Source organism: Macrobrachium nipponense, chromosome 3, assembly GCF_015104395.2.
Source record: "Macrobrachium nipponense isolate FS-2020 chromosome 3, ASM1510439v2, whole genome shotgun sequence".
NCBI classification, from domain to species: domain Eukaryota; kingdom Metazoa; phylum Arthropoda; class Malacostraca; order Decapoda; family Palaemonidae; genus Macrobrachium; species Macrobrachium nipponense.
This window is the reverse complement of record NC_087202.1, coordinates 117,758,902-117,771,569: the sequence shown is the minus strand read 5'-3', so window position 1 is coordinate 117,771,569 and position 12,668 is coordinate 117,758,902. Positions and strand designations below refer to the sequence as shown.

Sequence of the window (12,668 nt, the reverse complement as noted above, 5' to 3'; positions counted from 1 at the left end):
AGAATACAATATAATTGAAGGTTGTAGCTTTTTCCACCTCTTCGAAATATGTGCATATAAAAAAATATATATATTAAAATTTCGACATCGGTCAAATTTAACTCGTCCGAAATGTGGTCGAAATCTGCAATTCTAATCTAAAACTCTTACAGTATCGTAATATTCAATCATTTGTCTTAATTTTGAAACAAATTGGAAGTCTCTAGAACATTATTTAGAATTACGGTGAATTTTTGAAAATAAAATTTTTTTACGTCCGCTCGTTACGAATTCGTACATCATTTTGTGATAATATTTTTCCGGTGTTGCTTTTATTGTTTTACTATGTATTATATATCAAAAGGATTGCAATTTAGTGTACAATACAACGAAAAAAAAGTAACTCGTTAGCTTTGACCGTTTTTTGCACAGCGTGATTTGAATACAATTATCTATGAATTTTTTTTTTTTCGCTACCATATATCGCATTATTTACATATGATAATGATATTATTTTTCATTTCTGATGATTGCATACTAAACTTCAGGCAAAGAAAAAAAAATGAGCCAAAAATGAACTCTTAATCTTCAAAACTAAGCGCGCTGTGATTTTTTGAAAAAATTATTTTTTCCGGTTCCGCGCTCACTCCAAACTGGCGCCGGCATACAGGAGAGGTTTTGATTTTTAGGGCTTCGGCGTAAGAGGGTTAAGAAAAAAACTGAACACTGTAGCGTGGGTTCGTGGTCCTTGACCACTTATCACCTGATATATGCACACATTGCCAGATCTCACAAGATTCCTTGCTTTTCATCTGCGATTTAACCGGATCCAGCTAAGCGCTAGAAAAGTATCCTATGGTTAAGACCAGGTTTGTAGCTATGAAAAATACAAATTGTCGTAGAAAATTTGTCATTTTATGCATAGTACAGTAGTGCCTCAGGTTATGAAATTAATCCGTTCTGAAGCAGTCTTCGTAACCTGACTTTTTCGCATCTAGAACTATGTTTTACATATAAATTGCCTAATTTGTTCCAAGCCCAACCAAGATGTTGTGACACCAGTTTTTAACAGACATAATCAATTAATCAATCCAAGCTTACAAAAACACCACGGTGAGTTTTATAATAAAGCTAAATTGACCAATAAACAATGAAATACAACAATTTGGACCATTCAATACTTAACCTAACCATGACTGTACCTGTAAATAAAAGTGTATTAGTGTACAGGGTACAAGAAATACTGTACATACATGTACGTACGTATATGTGGTAAAATGTGGAACCTTACCTTTCGAGTGAGGTGATGTCTGAAAGTAACAACGAAGGAGGAGGACAAATGGCAGAAAACATGAACACTTAACTTTATGAAACATTAAAAAATGGCAGAAAACATTAACACTAAACTTTACGAAACACATTAATAAATGGCAGAAAACATGAACACTTCTTGATTATCTCCATCTTCATCTCCATAGAAAGCATCCTCTTCTTTCCGTGAACTTCAGCAACATTCTTGGGACCCATGGCTAATAACGTTAAGTAACTAAGTTCACACACAACACGATAAAGTAACTTACAGCACAACGGAAGCGAAATCACTAACACAAATTTACATTAACAGACGAAATTTATGTGAACGAACGAATTCCAGGTGTTTACGATAATGCTGCTGCAACGAAATGGCCAAGGAATGCCTTTACAAAGAGGCATGATGGGAGAGATGCTGACCAATAGGAGAGCAGGATCTTACAGCGGTGACTAGCATCAGGAACCAATGGGAGAGTGGGAAGATGGTGGCGAGTCTACTGAGTTGGCAGCGCGCGAGTTTTAAAATTGTTCTCGGCAGCTCGGGCGATTGTCGGACTTTACAGTACATACACCCTTCGTAGCCTGGCTTTTTCGTACGTAGGGACTTTCGTATGTAGGGGTATGACTGTACAGTGGAACCTCTGTTTTTGTACGTGCAACTTCCCCGGCAGATATATACTTAGCTATAGTCACTGATGTCCCGACAGAATTCAAAACTCGCGGCACACGCGACAGGTAGGTCAGGTGACCAGCCCACTCCCGCCGCTGGGTGGCGGGACTAGGAACCATTCCCGTTTTCTAATCAGATTTTTTCTGTCACCGGTAGCAACAACAACGTTGTTGGTACCTCCTGCTTAGAATCTTTTCTCGTTGGCCGAGGATTATCTGTTTGACCTTTGGTGATGTATATTGATCTTTGGCTTTGGCATACGCTTATCGTGGACCGTTTTTTGGATTTTGGATTGGATACTCTTTAAAATGTCTGACGTGGTACCTGTATTTAGTGTGTGTACGAAAGAGGAATGTAAGGTGAGGCTACCGAAAGCTTCGGTGGATCCTCACACGGTCTGTAAAAAATGTAGGGGGAATGATTGTTCTGCAACTAATACCTGTCTTGAATGTGAGAGTTTGACGGAGGTTGAATGGAAGAACTTGGCTGCTTATGTAAGGAAACTTGAGAAAGACAGAGTTAGGAGGGCTTCCATCAGAAGCTCGAGTAGATCCTGCTCTATTGAGCAGGAAGTAGCTCCTAATTCTTCTGTTAATTCACCATGCTCATAAGTTTGGTATTTCAGCCCCTTCCCCCAGCCAGTGAACCTGTGGACGGCGTCTACGGAAATGGACCTGCAATGAGAGCCTCTATAATCAACTTAAAATCGCAACTGCAAGCGATGAAGGATACAGGTAAGCGCAGTGACGTGTGCAGTGATTTGTGCAGTGTCCCCAGTGAAGTGGAGGGGGCGTCTGACCGACTCCGCATTGCTCCTAGGCCTAGACCTCTTTCAGACTCCCATGACCAAGGGAGGAGGAATGTCGAAAGCCGCAAGGGGGATGTAGAGTATTCCCAACGGTCAGGCGTCCCTTCGGCAGATCCTGTAGCCGCTTCCCAGGCTGCCAAGGACAGCTATTGCAAAAGCGTCCAAAGGAAGTGCTTTTCTGACTCGGACTCTTCGTCTCCAAGAAGAGGATGGATTTCTGCCTCTAAGTCGCGCCCTCTTAAGAGAACCTGGAAGACGCCAGCAAGCGAAACTTTGCATTCCAGTCCTGAACCTTTTCCGGAGTATTCTCCTGCTCGTAAGAAGAGAGCTCCGAGATCTCCTGACTCTTTGCTTATAAGACGAAGGAAGTTTTGGTAGGACTCCAGCAGCAGTTGTCCGCCTTGGTAGGAGTTCTTTCAGAAGGCTCTTCTCGGAAGAAAGACGTTTCTCTTCCCATCAAGAGTTCAGTTAGGAGAGCCTCAGATAGTAGGCGCTCTGGCGCCAGCAGACGCTCCTTGCCTGAGAGGTTTTCGTCCCCAGCGAAACCTTCTTCAGTTGCTTACGACCTGAATCGTATGTCCTCTCCTTCTAAGCGCGCTGATCGAAAACTCCCTTCGAGGAAGAGTTCTCCCAGGAGTTTTTCTCGAGGCGCTTGCGCCTCTCCTGACAAGTACCAGGAGCCTGAGAGCCTCCTTCTGTCTGATTATTCGCGGATCTCTCGTGAGAGAATCCGTTCGTCTAAGCACTCCGGGAGAGAAGAGAGCCCCTCTCTTTTCAGAGCTCCTCAAGAAGGTAGGAGCGTTCGTTCATCCTCCAGACGATCTTTGAAGGAACAACCCTCTCCTGGCAAGTGCCCAGAAATCAGGAGGCCTTTAGGATCTTATAGATATCCTTCTAAGGACTCAAGAGTCTCGCCGAGTAGGCACCAAGATTTTGACAAGTGCTCTTCGCCTCCCAGGAGGTCTAGGAGAGAATCAAGCGCCTCTCCTACTGGACGCCAAGATCAAAGGAGCTATTCGCCTTCTAGGCGCATTCACCAGGACGCAAGCGCCTCTTCTGCTTGGCGACAGGAGCAAGGGGTTCTCCTTTCTCCTCGCAGGCGCTCTTCGCCTTCCAGGCGTCCTCACCAGGACGCAAGCGCCTCTCCTTCTTGGCCCAGGCGCCCTCACCAGGACGCAAGCGCCTCTCCTTCTTGGCCCAGGCGCCCTCACCAGGACGCAAGCGCCTCTTCTTCTTGGCGCCAGGAACAAGGCGTTCTCCTTTCTCCTCGCAGGCGCTCTTCGCCTCACAGGCGTCTTATCCAGGACGCAAGCGCCTCTCCTGGCAGGCGCAAGGAGCAGATCAGAAGCCCGAGTATAGGGGAGCTCCATAGGCCTCACACAAGCGCCTCTCCTGTCAAGCTCCTAGAAACTAGGAAGCTCCAGGACGCATGCAGGAAGGAGGATAGGAGCAAGTATTCTGATAATATTCAACAAGTGGATATTGACTCTCCTTCAGATAGGAATCGTGAGAGAAAGAGGCTTCTTTCTCCGGATCGAACTCCAGGAAAGGGAAGAATGTGTTCTCCTCATAAGGATCTTTCTCCTGGGAAGCCTTCTTCTCCTGCAGCTCCTTTGGAAGAAGTTTCGGAAGAAGAAATCCCCATAGATGCAGGAGTTTCTGACTATAAGAGACTTGCTTCTCTCCGGTTGCAAGTGTTTGGAGACTCTCTACGCCCGTCGGATCCCCCTTCTCCAGGGTCTTTGTTATCCAGTACGAAACTGTCGAAGTCCTCCTCCTTCATCAGGATGACCCCTACTCTTTCTATGAGAAAGTCTCTTAAGAGTCTTGAGAGCTGGCTCAGATCGAGAAAGGAACCGGGAAGACGGTTTTCGCTTGTCCTCCTTCCAAGCTGACGGGAAAACCGGGTGTGTGGTATGACACCAAGGAGCCGATGGGCCTGGGACTCCCTTCGTCCTCAGATGCGGACTTTTCCGCTCTGGTAGATTCGTCAAGACGACGCTCTCTGCAATTTGCAAAAGCCTCTTGGGGGATGTGTGAGGTAGATCATCTCATCAAGGGCCTGTTCAAGACTCTTGAAGTCTTTAATTTCATGGACTGGGCTTTGGGAGCTTTAGCCAAGAAGTCTCAAGACCCAGACTTCGTTAGCATGGAGGAGTTGGGTAGCGTGTTAACTTGCCTAGACAAGGCGGTTATGGATGGCTCCAATGAGGTTGCATCCCTTTTGGAGTCTGTATTTTGAAGAAGAGGGCAGTGTTTAGCTCCTTCTTAACGAAATCTGTTTCGCCTCTGCAGAGATCCTCCCTTTTGTACGCGCCCCTCTCTAGTCACCTCTTTCCTCAGGAAATCGTGAAGGATATTTCGAGGACCTTATCAGAAAAGGCCACACAGGACCTGTTGGCCCAGTCGGCTAAAAGGCTTAAACCTGCTGTTCAAGTAGCGAAGAAGGAGAAAGTTCCCTTCCAGCAGCCCTTTCGGGGAAGGTCCGCCCCTAGATCCTCTCTCAGAAGTAGACAATCGGAGAGGAGAGGAAGGTCTTCTCGAAGGCCGTTCGTCAAGAACCTATGAGACTGCTGTCCGCCAGACAAAAGTGGGTGCCAGGCTTCTAAACTTTTACAAAACTTGGGCACAGAAAGGTGCCGATGCCTGGTCCCTATCCATCCTAAAGAAAGGATATTTAATCCCCTTCAGGGAAAAACCTCCCTTGACTACAACTCCAAGGGAGTTGACAGCAAATTACAAGGACTCTGTCAAGAAACAAGCCCTTCTACATCTTGTGGAGCAGATGCTTTACAAGGAAGCCATAGAGGAAGTAAAAGATCTCTCTTCTCAGGGGTTTTACAATCGCCTGTTCTTGGTTCCGAAAAGTTCAGGAGGTTGGAGGCCAGTTCTGGACGTGAGCGCCCTGAACGTGTTCGTAAGAAAAAGAGGTAAGTTTCACGATGGAGACGACATCCTCGGTTTTAGCAGACCCTTCGTCCAGGGGACTGGGTGGTATCCCTGGCCCCGGGAACCTGCAGGATGCTTATTTCCACGTGCCAATACACCCGTCTTCCAGGAAATACCTCAGGTTTATGGCTCAAGGAAGAGTTTTTCAATTTCGGGCCCTATGCTTCGGACTCTCAACAGCCCCTCAAGTGTTCACAGGACTGATGAAAAATGTGGCGCACTGGCTTCATCTCGAAGGGATTCGAATATCCTTGTATCTAGACGATTGGCTGATACGAGCACAGTCGCGAGTCAGATGTCTGGAGGACTTAAAGCTGACATTGAAGTTAACACAGTCCTTGGGACTGTTAGTAAACCTCGAGAAATCCCAGATGATTCCCCAGCAGAACATTGTTTATCTGGGGATTCGGATGGATTCTCGGGGTTTTCATGTATTTCCATCACAGGAAAGACAGAACCGCTGCTTGGAAAAAGTAGCACCTTCCTAGAGAAAGAACAATGTTCCGCGAGGGAATGGATGAGTCTTCTGGGGACCCTTTCCTCGTTGGAACAGTTCATTTCTCTAGGAAGGCTTCACCTAAGGCCTTTACAGTTCTACCTAAGAGAACATTGGGATCAGAGGTCCCAAAATCTGTCCGATTTCCTTACCAGATTTCAAAGGAAATAAAGGTAGGTACCTTCTTTGGTGGATGAATCTGTGCAGGCTCAACGAAGGAGTTATCCCCTTCACGTTTCCGAACCCTCCCCGGCTAGTGTTTATTAATTCCCGACGCCGCAGATTCGGGTTGGGGAGCCACTCTAGGACGAGAGAAAAGTGTCAGGCACCTGGCGGGGAGAAACAGGTGTCCTGGCACATCAATTTAAAGGAATTGACAGCAATTCACCTGTCTCTCATACACTTCGAGGCTCAGATCTCAGGTTCAGTCCTGCAGATCAATTCGGACAATACAACAGCCTTAGCTTACATCAGGAAGCAAGGAGGGACGCACTCGTTCTCCCTTTACGAAAAGGCAAAAGAGAGAAAAATCACTCTCCTGACAAGATTCATTCAAGGGGAGAAAAATGTAAGAGCCGACCTTCTGAGCAGGAAGGACCAAGTACTGCCTACAGAATGGACCTTGCATCAAGAGGTATGCAACAGACTATGGAACCTCTGGGGGAGACCAAATATAGATCTATTTGCCACCCATTGGAACAACAGGCTGGAAAATTACTGCTCCCCCGATCGCCGACCCAAGGGCTGTTGCTGTGGACGGCCTTCTCCTCGATTGGTCCGGAATAGACGGATATGCTTTTCCACCGTTCAAGATCGTATCAGAAGTGGTAAGGAAATTTGCAGCAGCAGAGGGAGCCAAACTGACCCTCATAGCCCCGTTCTGGCCAGCGCAAAACTGGTACACAGAGGTACTGGGATAGATAGTAGACTTTCCGAGATCTCTCCCAAACAGAGCGTCTTCTCAAACAACCCCACTTTGACAGGTATCACAAAACCCTGCCCGCTCATCGTTCTGACTGCCTTCAGACTATCAAAGGACTTGTCAGAACGAGAGGTTTTTCTCGAGAAGTTGCGAAAGCTATCGCAAGAGCAAGGAGGCCATCTACTATTCGAGTCTACCAGTCGAAGTGGGATGTGTTTCGCAGATGGTGTAGAACTCAGAAAATATCCTCTTCCAGTACCTCTGTGACAGATATAGCTGATTTCCTCCTTTACTTGAAGGAAAAAGGTAATCTAGCAGTCGCTACGATTAAGGGCTATAAAAGTATGCTTTCGTCAGTCTTCAGGCATAGAGGCCTTAACATTTCAGAAGACAAAGATTTACATGATCTGATTAGATCTTTCGAGACGTCGAAGACTAAAATCATTAGAGCACCAAGTTGGAACCTGGATGTGGTCCTAAAGTACTTGATGACCCCCAAATTTGAACCTCCTCGTAAGGCTACGTTTAGAGATTTAACAAGGAAGTCGTTATTCCTGATCGCGCTAGCCTCAGCAAAAAGGGTAAGCGAGCTACAAGCCTTAGAGCATAATGTTGGCTTCAGGAACGAGACTGCGTTTTGTTCCTTCAAACCACTGTTTCTGGCGAAGAATGAAAACCCTTCGAAACCTTGGCCTAGAACCTTCGAGGTAAAAGGACTTTCGTCTCTAGTGGGAACAGAACAAGAAAGGGCTCTTTGCCCAGTTAGAAGCCTTAAGTTCTACTTAGAGAGGAAGAACAAACTGAAGGGGAATAAGGATAGTTTATGGTGCTCAGTTAGAGATCCCAAGAGACAGATCTCTAAAAATGCTCAGGCGTTCTTCATCAAAGATGTAATCAAGGAAGCCCATTTAGCATGTAAAGAAGAACAACTGGACCTCCTTAGAGTTAAAGCTCACGAGGTAAGAGCAGTCGCTACCTCTTTAGCATTCCACAAGAACTTGTCTATACAGACTCTCGTGGAGTCAACTTTTTGGAGATGCAATTCAGTCTTTGCATCTCATTACTTTACAGTGGGGCCTCGCTTAGTCATGGATTCAGTTAATCACGGGGTTTCCTTGGACCACTTCTCAGTCTATACCTATCACTGGTATGAATCCCTGGTAGGCTAAGCCTCGTCCGGTTCCGATAACCAACAAATGCATGAACAAATTCACATTATGATATTAAATATTACCTGCACATTTTTTTAAAGGTAATAAACCATTTTCACCTTATTATATTATTGGCATGTCTTCATAATATGTAGCCTATTCATGGAATAATCCCACATCATTGACATAAACTTGTAGTTGAGCGGCCAGCAGAAATGTAAACATTGAGTTACACTTAACAGCACCTTTGTCATTCTTAACCTTTTAGAAACGTTAATAGTATTATTGTAATTACAGTAGTAATAACATTTAGGAAAACATTAATTTTCAATTCGAACTTCTTTATTGTTTTGGTATAACGTAATCAAACACGGCAGTCATACAAACGATAATTGTCATAGATTATCGTATTGTTGTTTGAGATCGGCGGCGAAGCTTAAACGTAATAAAACCATTTTACCTTATGTATTATTGTCATAATTATATTCATAATAAAACGCATATCTTATATATTATTGGCATATCTTCATAATAAAAACTTTTTTCAAGAATAATTCCTTGGGGAATGCATTTTTTCAAAAAGACAAAAATACACTTTATATTTTTAACAGCATGCAACCAATTACTTTAGTTTGATGTGATTGCATTAATATTACAGTATGGTACTCTAAGCAGTACATTAACTATTTTTTTTAATCAGAAATGTATATTCATTCACGAAAAAAATACGTATGACCACCGGGACGTCACCAAACCTAGTCTCGTTCGTACACAATATGATAGTGGTTACACCGTTCAACAAACTACCGATGTATTTTTACGTAAGTATCCTCTAAATTCTGTCATAAATCACTTACTTTTTTGTGGAGCCCAAATACTACGTATAGCCGGAAAATTAACAAAATCGAGAATTTTATCATAGAGCAAGATTCACTAATTACTGTGTTTTCTTCTTCTTTTCATAACTAAATGATTTTTATTTTAGGATACACTCATTTACAATGTTCAAATACTATGAATGTAAATAGCAAATTTCTCTCTCTCTCTCTCTCTCTCTCTCTCTCTCTCTCTCTCTCTCTCTCTCTCTCTCTCTCTCTCTCTCTTTAATCACTTGCAGAAAAAACTATAATACTGATCTATTATTATCGTAATAAAAGAACAAAAAGGTCTTTTATTCTTTCTATGATTTACGAAACTGCTTCAATACAACTTTTATAGTTGACTCAATGATTATCACATTATAACAGTATACAATAGAATATTTTATCACTATCCCATGTTTCATTTCTTATCACCATAAAATATTTCAAATACAAATTTCATTATGTATTTCTCGAGCTAAACTAATAACAGTACGCTCGTCCTAAGCTGGTCTCTCAAGCTATTCAACAGTTACTCTCATCCCAAGCCTCTCTCTCTCTCTCTCTCTCTCTCTCTCTCTCTCTCTCTCTCTCTCTCTCTCTCTCTCTCTCTCTTATCACTTGCAGAAAAAACTATAATACTGATCTATTATTATCGTAAGAAAAGAACAAAAAGGTCTTTTATTCTTTCTGTGATTTACGAAACTGCTTCAATGCAACTTTTATAGTTGACTCAATGATTATCACATTATAACAGTATACAATAGAATATTTTATCACTATCATGTTTCATTTCTTTCTTCACCATAAAAATATTTCAAATACAAATTTCATTATGTATTTTCTCGAGCTAAACTAATAACAGTACGCTCGTCCTAGCTGGTCTCTCAAGCTATTCAACAGTTACTCTCATCCCAAGCTTTCTCTCTCTCTCTCTCTCTCTCTCTCTCTCTTTCTTTTATCACTTGCAGAAAAAACTATAATACTGATATGTTATTATTCGTACGAAAAGAACAATAAAGGTCTTTTATTCTCTCTGTGAATTTACGAAACTGCTTCAATACAACTTTTATAGTTGACTCAATGATTATCACATTATAACAGTATACAAGAGAATATCTTATCACTATCCATGTTTCATTTCTTATCACCATAAAAATATTTCAAATACAGATTTCATTATGTATTTCTCGAGCTAAGCTAGTATCAGTACGCTCGTCCTAAGCTGGTCTCTCAAGCTATTCAACAGTTACTCTCAGCTGCTCCAAGCTCGCTCTCTCTCTCTCTCTCTCTCTCTCTCTCTCTCTCTCTCTCTCTCTCTCTCTCTCTCTCAATAAAATATGAATTACTGAATCATAATACCATAAACTATTATGTACAAAGTTAATGATAATAATAATTCCATTAATAAATTTCATTTCTTTGGCAACTAAATTGGTTTTCCACCAGAAAAGAATAAAAATTCTTTCGGTAATAAACGTCCATCAGCTGATTCTAACGTAAACAAAAGACAAAACTAGATTTTTATTGCTGTATTTTGCTGTTTATACATTAATATTATAGTTGGGTGCTGTAATCTTTACAGTAAATCATGTTTTTTTATCATAAATATGTTCATTCACAAAATAGATATACTATGTACTTTTAGTTTGGTGCAGCAGCCAAATCATGAAAATGGAAAGGAATTGTTAGGTAATATACTTTTGTTTGCTGATCTGATGAAGGGGAAATTGAAGATAGGAAAGAATAAGTTTGAAACTGTCTTGAATTTAGTTTATGGTGATAGTTGAAGACATATTTGGTGCTTGAACTAAAGTAGGCAGTTATAAACATTGAAATAGTGGTCTTGGGTGGGTTAATTATTAAAGTAGGCAGTTTAAAGCAATTTTTAGGGGTGGTATCAGGATAACACGGGTATTTACTTATCATGGGGGGTTCTGGGCCCTATCCCCCGTGATTATCGAGGCCCTACTGTACTCTAGGAGCTTACGTATCTGCGGATTCGTTGCTGGGACAGGGAGCTGAACCCAATCCTTTTTAGTTTTATTATGTTAGGGTTTTTAATGGTTTTTGGTGCGTTTATTTGGTCGATTGAAAGAGGGTGCAGGAGTTGACCCCTTTCAAATCGTAGTTCTAACATGTTAGTGTGGTCAGGTGGTCGGGATTGGTTGTTATGCTCCTTGTAGTGTCTTAGTTACCTAAAGCTCTATCATGTAAGAGGGTTAGCCCCCGTTGGTATGATACAGGTCAAGGTTCTGCCATGTAAGTGGGTCAGCCCCCATTGGTACGATCCAAGAAAAGGCTCTGCCGGTAAGCCCCCATTGGCATGATCCGAAATGGTTATCAGTCGCAGGTCTCATCCTCTCTGAAACTCTGGTGGCAAGCAGACTCATAGACAGTATCAATGAAGTCTTCTTCCATATCAGGTAGGAACCAAGGTTGTTTTTTAATATACCTATAATGTATGTTGTTTCCCCGTTTTTATATTCATAAATATTTATTATGTAACTGTCTCTTGCCCTCCACCAAGGGTGTCAATCAGCTAAGTATATATCTGCCGGGGAAGTTGCATGTACAAAACTTTATTGTATACTAACAATATCATTTTTGTATACAATCTGTTCCAAAATGTCCCCCACAGTCCAAAACATATGAAATCTGAAACAATAATTCCCATAAGGAATAATGTAAATACAGTTAATGCATTCCAGACACTTAAAAATATTGATGAAAATACATTTTATAAGGAATAAACAGTTTTACATACAGAAAACAATGAGAAGTAAATGACTAATGAAATGAATAAATGAACATTTAACATCACTTACTTGTACGGAAAAGTTTTTTTACTGGCACCATCCAAGGGTACTTCCCCTCTTTGCTTTTTACTGGCACTAGGACCAGCTTGAGAGCTACTGGACTCCTGTCACACAACAAAACTATCCAGAGGCATTTGTTTTTGGCGTTTCTTTAAACTTTGCCTAAAGTTAAACATGGCATTGTCATTAAACATGTTTGAGACGCAGATTACAGCTTCTTTGTTGGGATGGTAATTCTCCACAAAATTTTTTAAGTCACTCCACTTTGCAAACATGTCCTTAATCCTTGAAGTAGGCACATTATGTATGCTCATTCACTTTCTGAATTTTTCAAACCATCCTCTGCTGGCCTAAAATCCACTAACAGCAGGGCTTGTTGTAAGCATTTTCTCACTAAGATCAGCATGCAACATCCTTCAACACTTTGCTGTGAGTTCTTTCTTAAATTCTATAGTGTTTCTTGCCCTTTTTACAGAAGGGCTAGCATTTGAAACTTTCTTTGGCCCCATGATGCCTTATTTAGCAGTTGCACTCATATAAAAGTCTCATATAAAAAAGCTCAAAAACAATGAACACAAAAGCTGAATGGATCATGAGAGAACATGCGATGCTTTGGTTGGGTGCTTGGTATGGGGCCTAGTCACACGGTGGGCCCTGGAAGGAGCTTTTCTGGGTGTACAAAATCCGAGGATATGTACAAAAC

General features: G+C 42.0%; 1 protein-coding gene across 1 annotated transcript in view; it reads left to right on the top strand.

Moving 5' to 3' along the window:
- LOC135222000 (trithorax group protein osa-like) overlaps window positions 1–12,668 on the top strand; it is a gene marked incomplete in the record, with an annotated part of 406,131 nt that overhangs the window by 152,206 nt on the left and 241,257 nt on the right.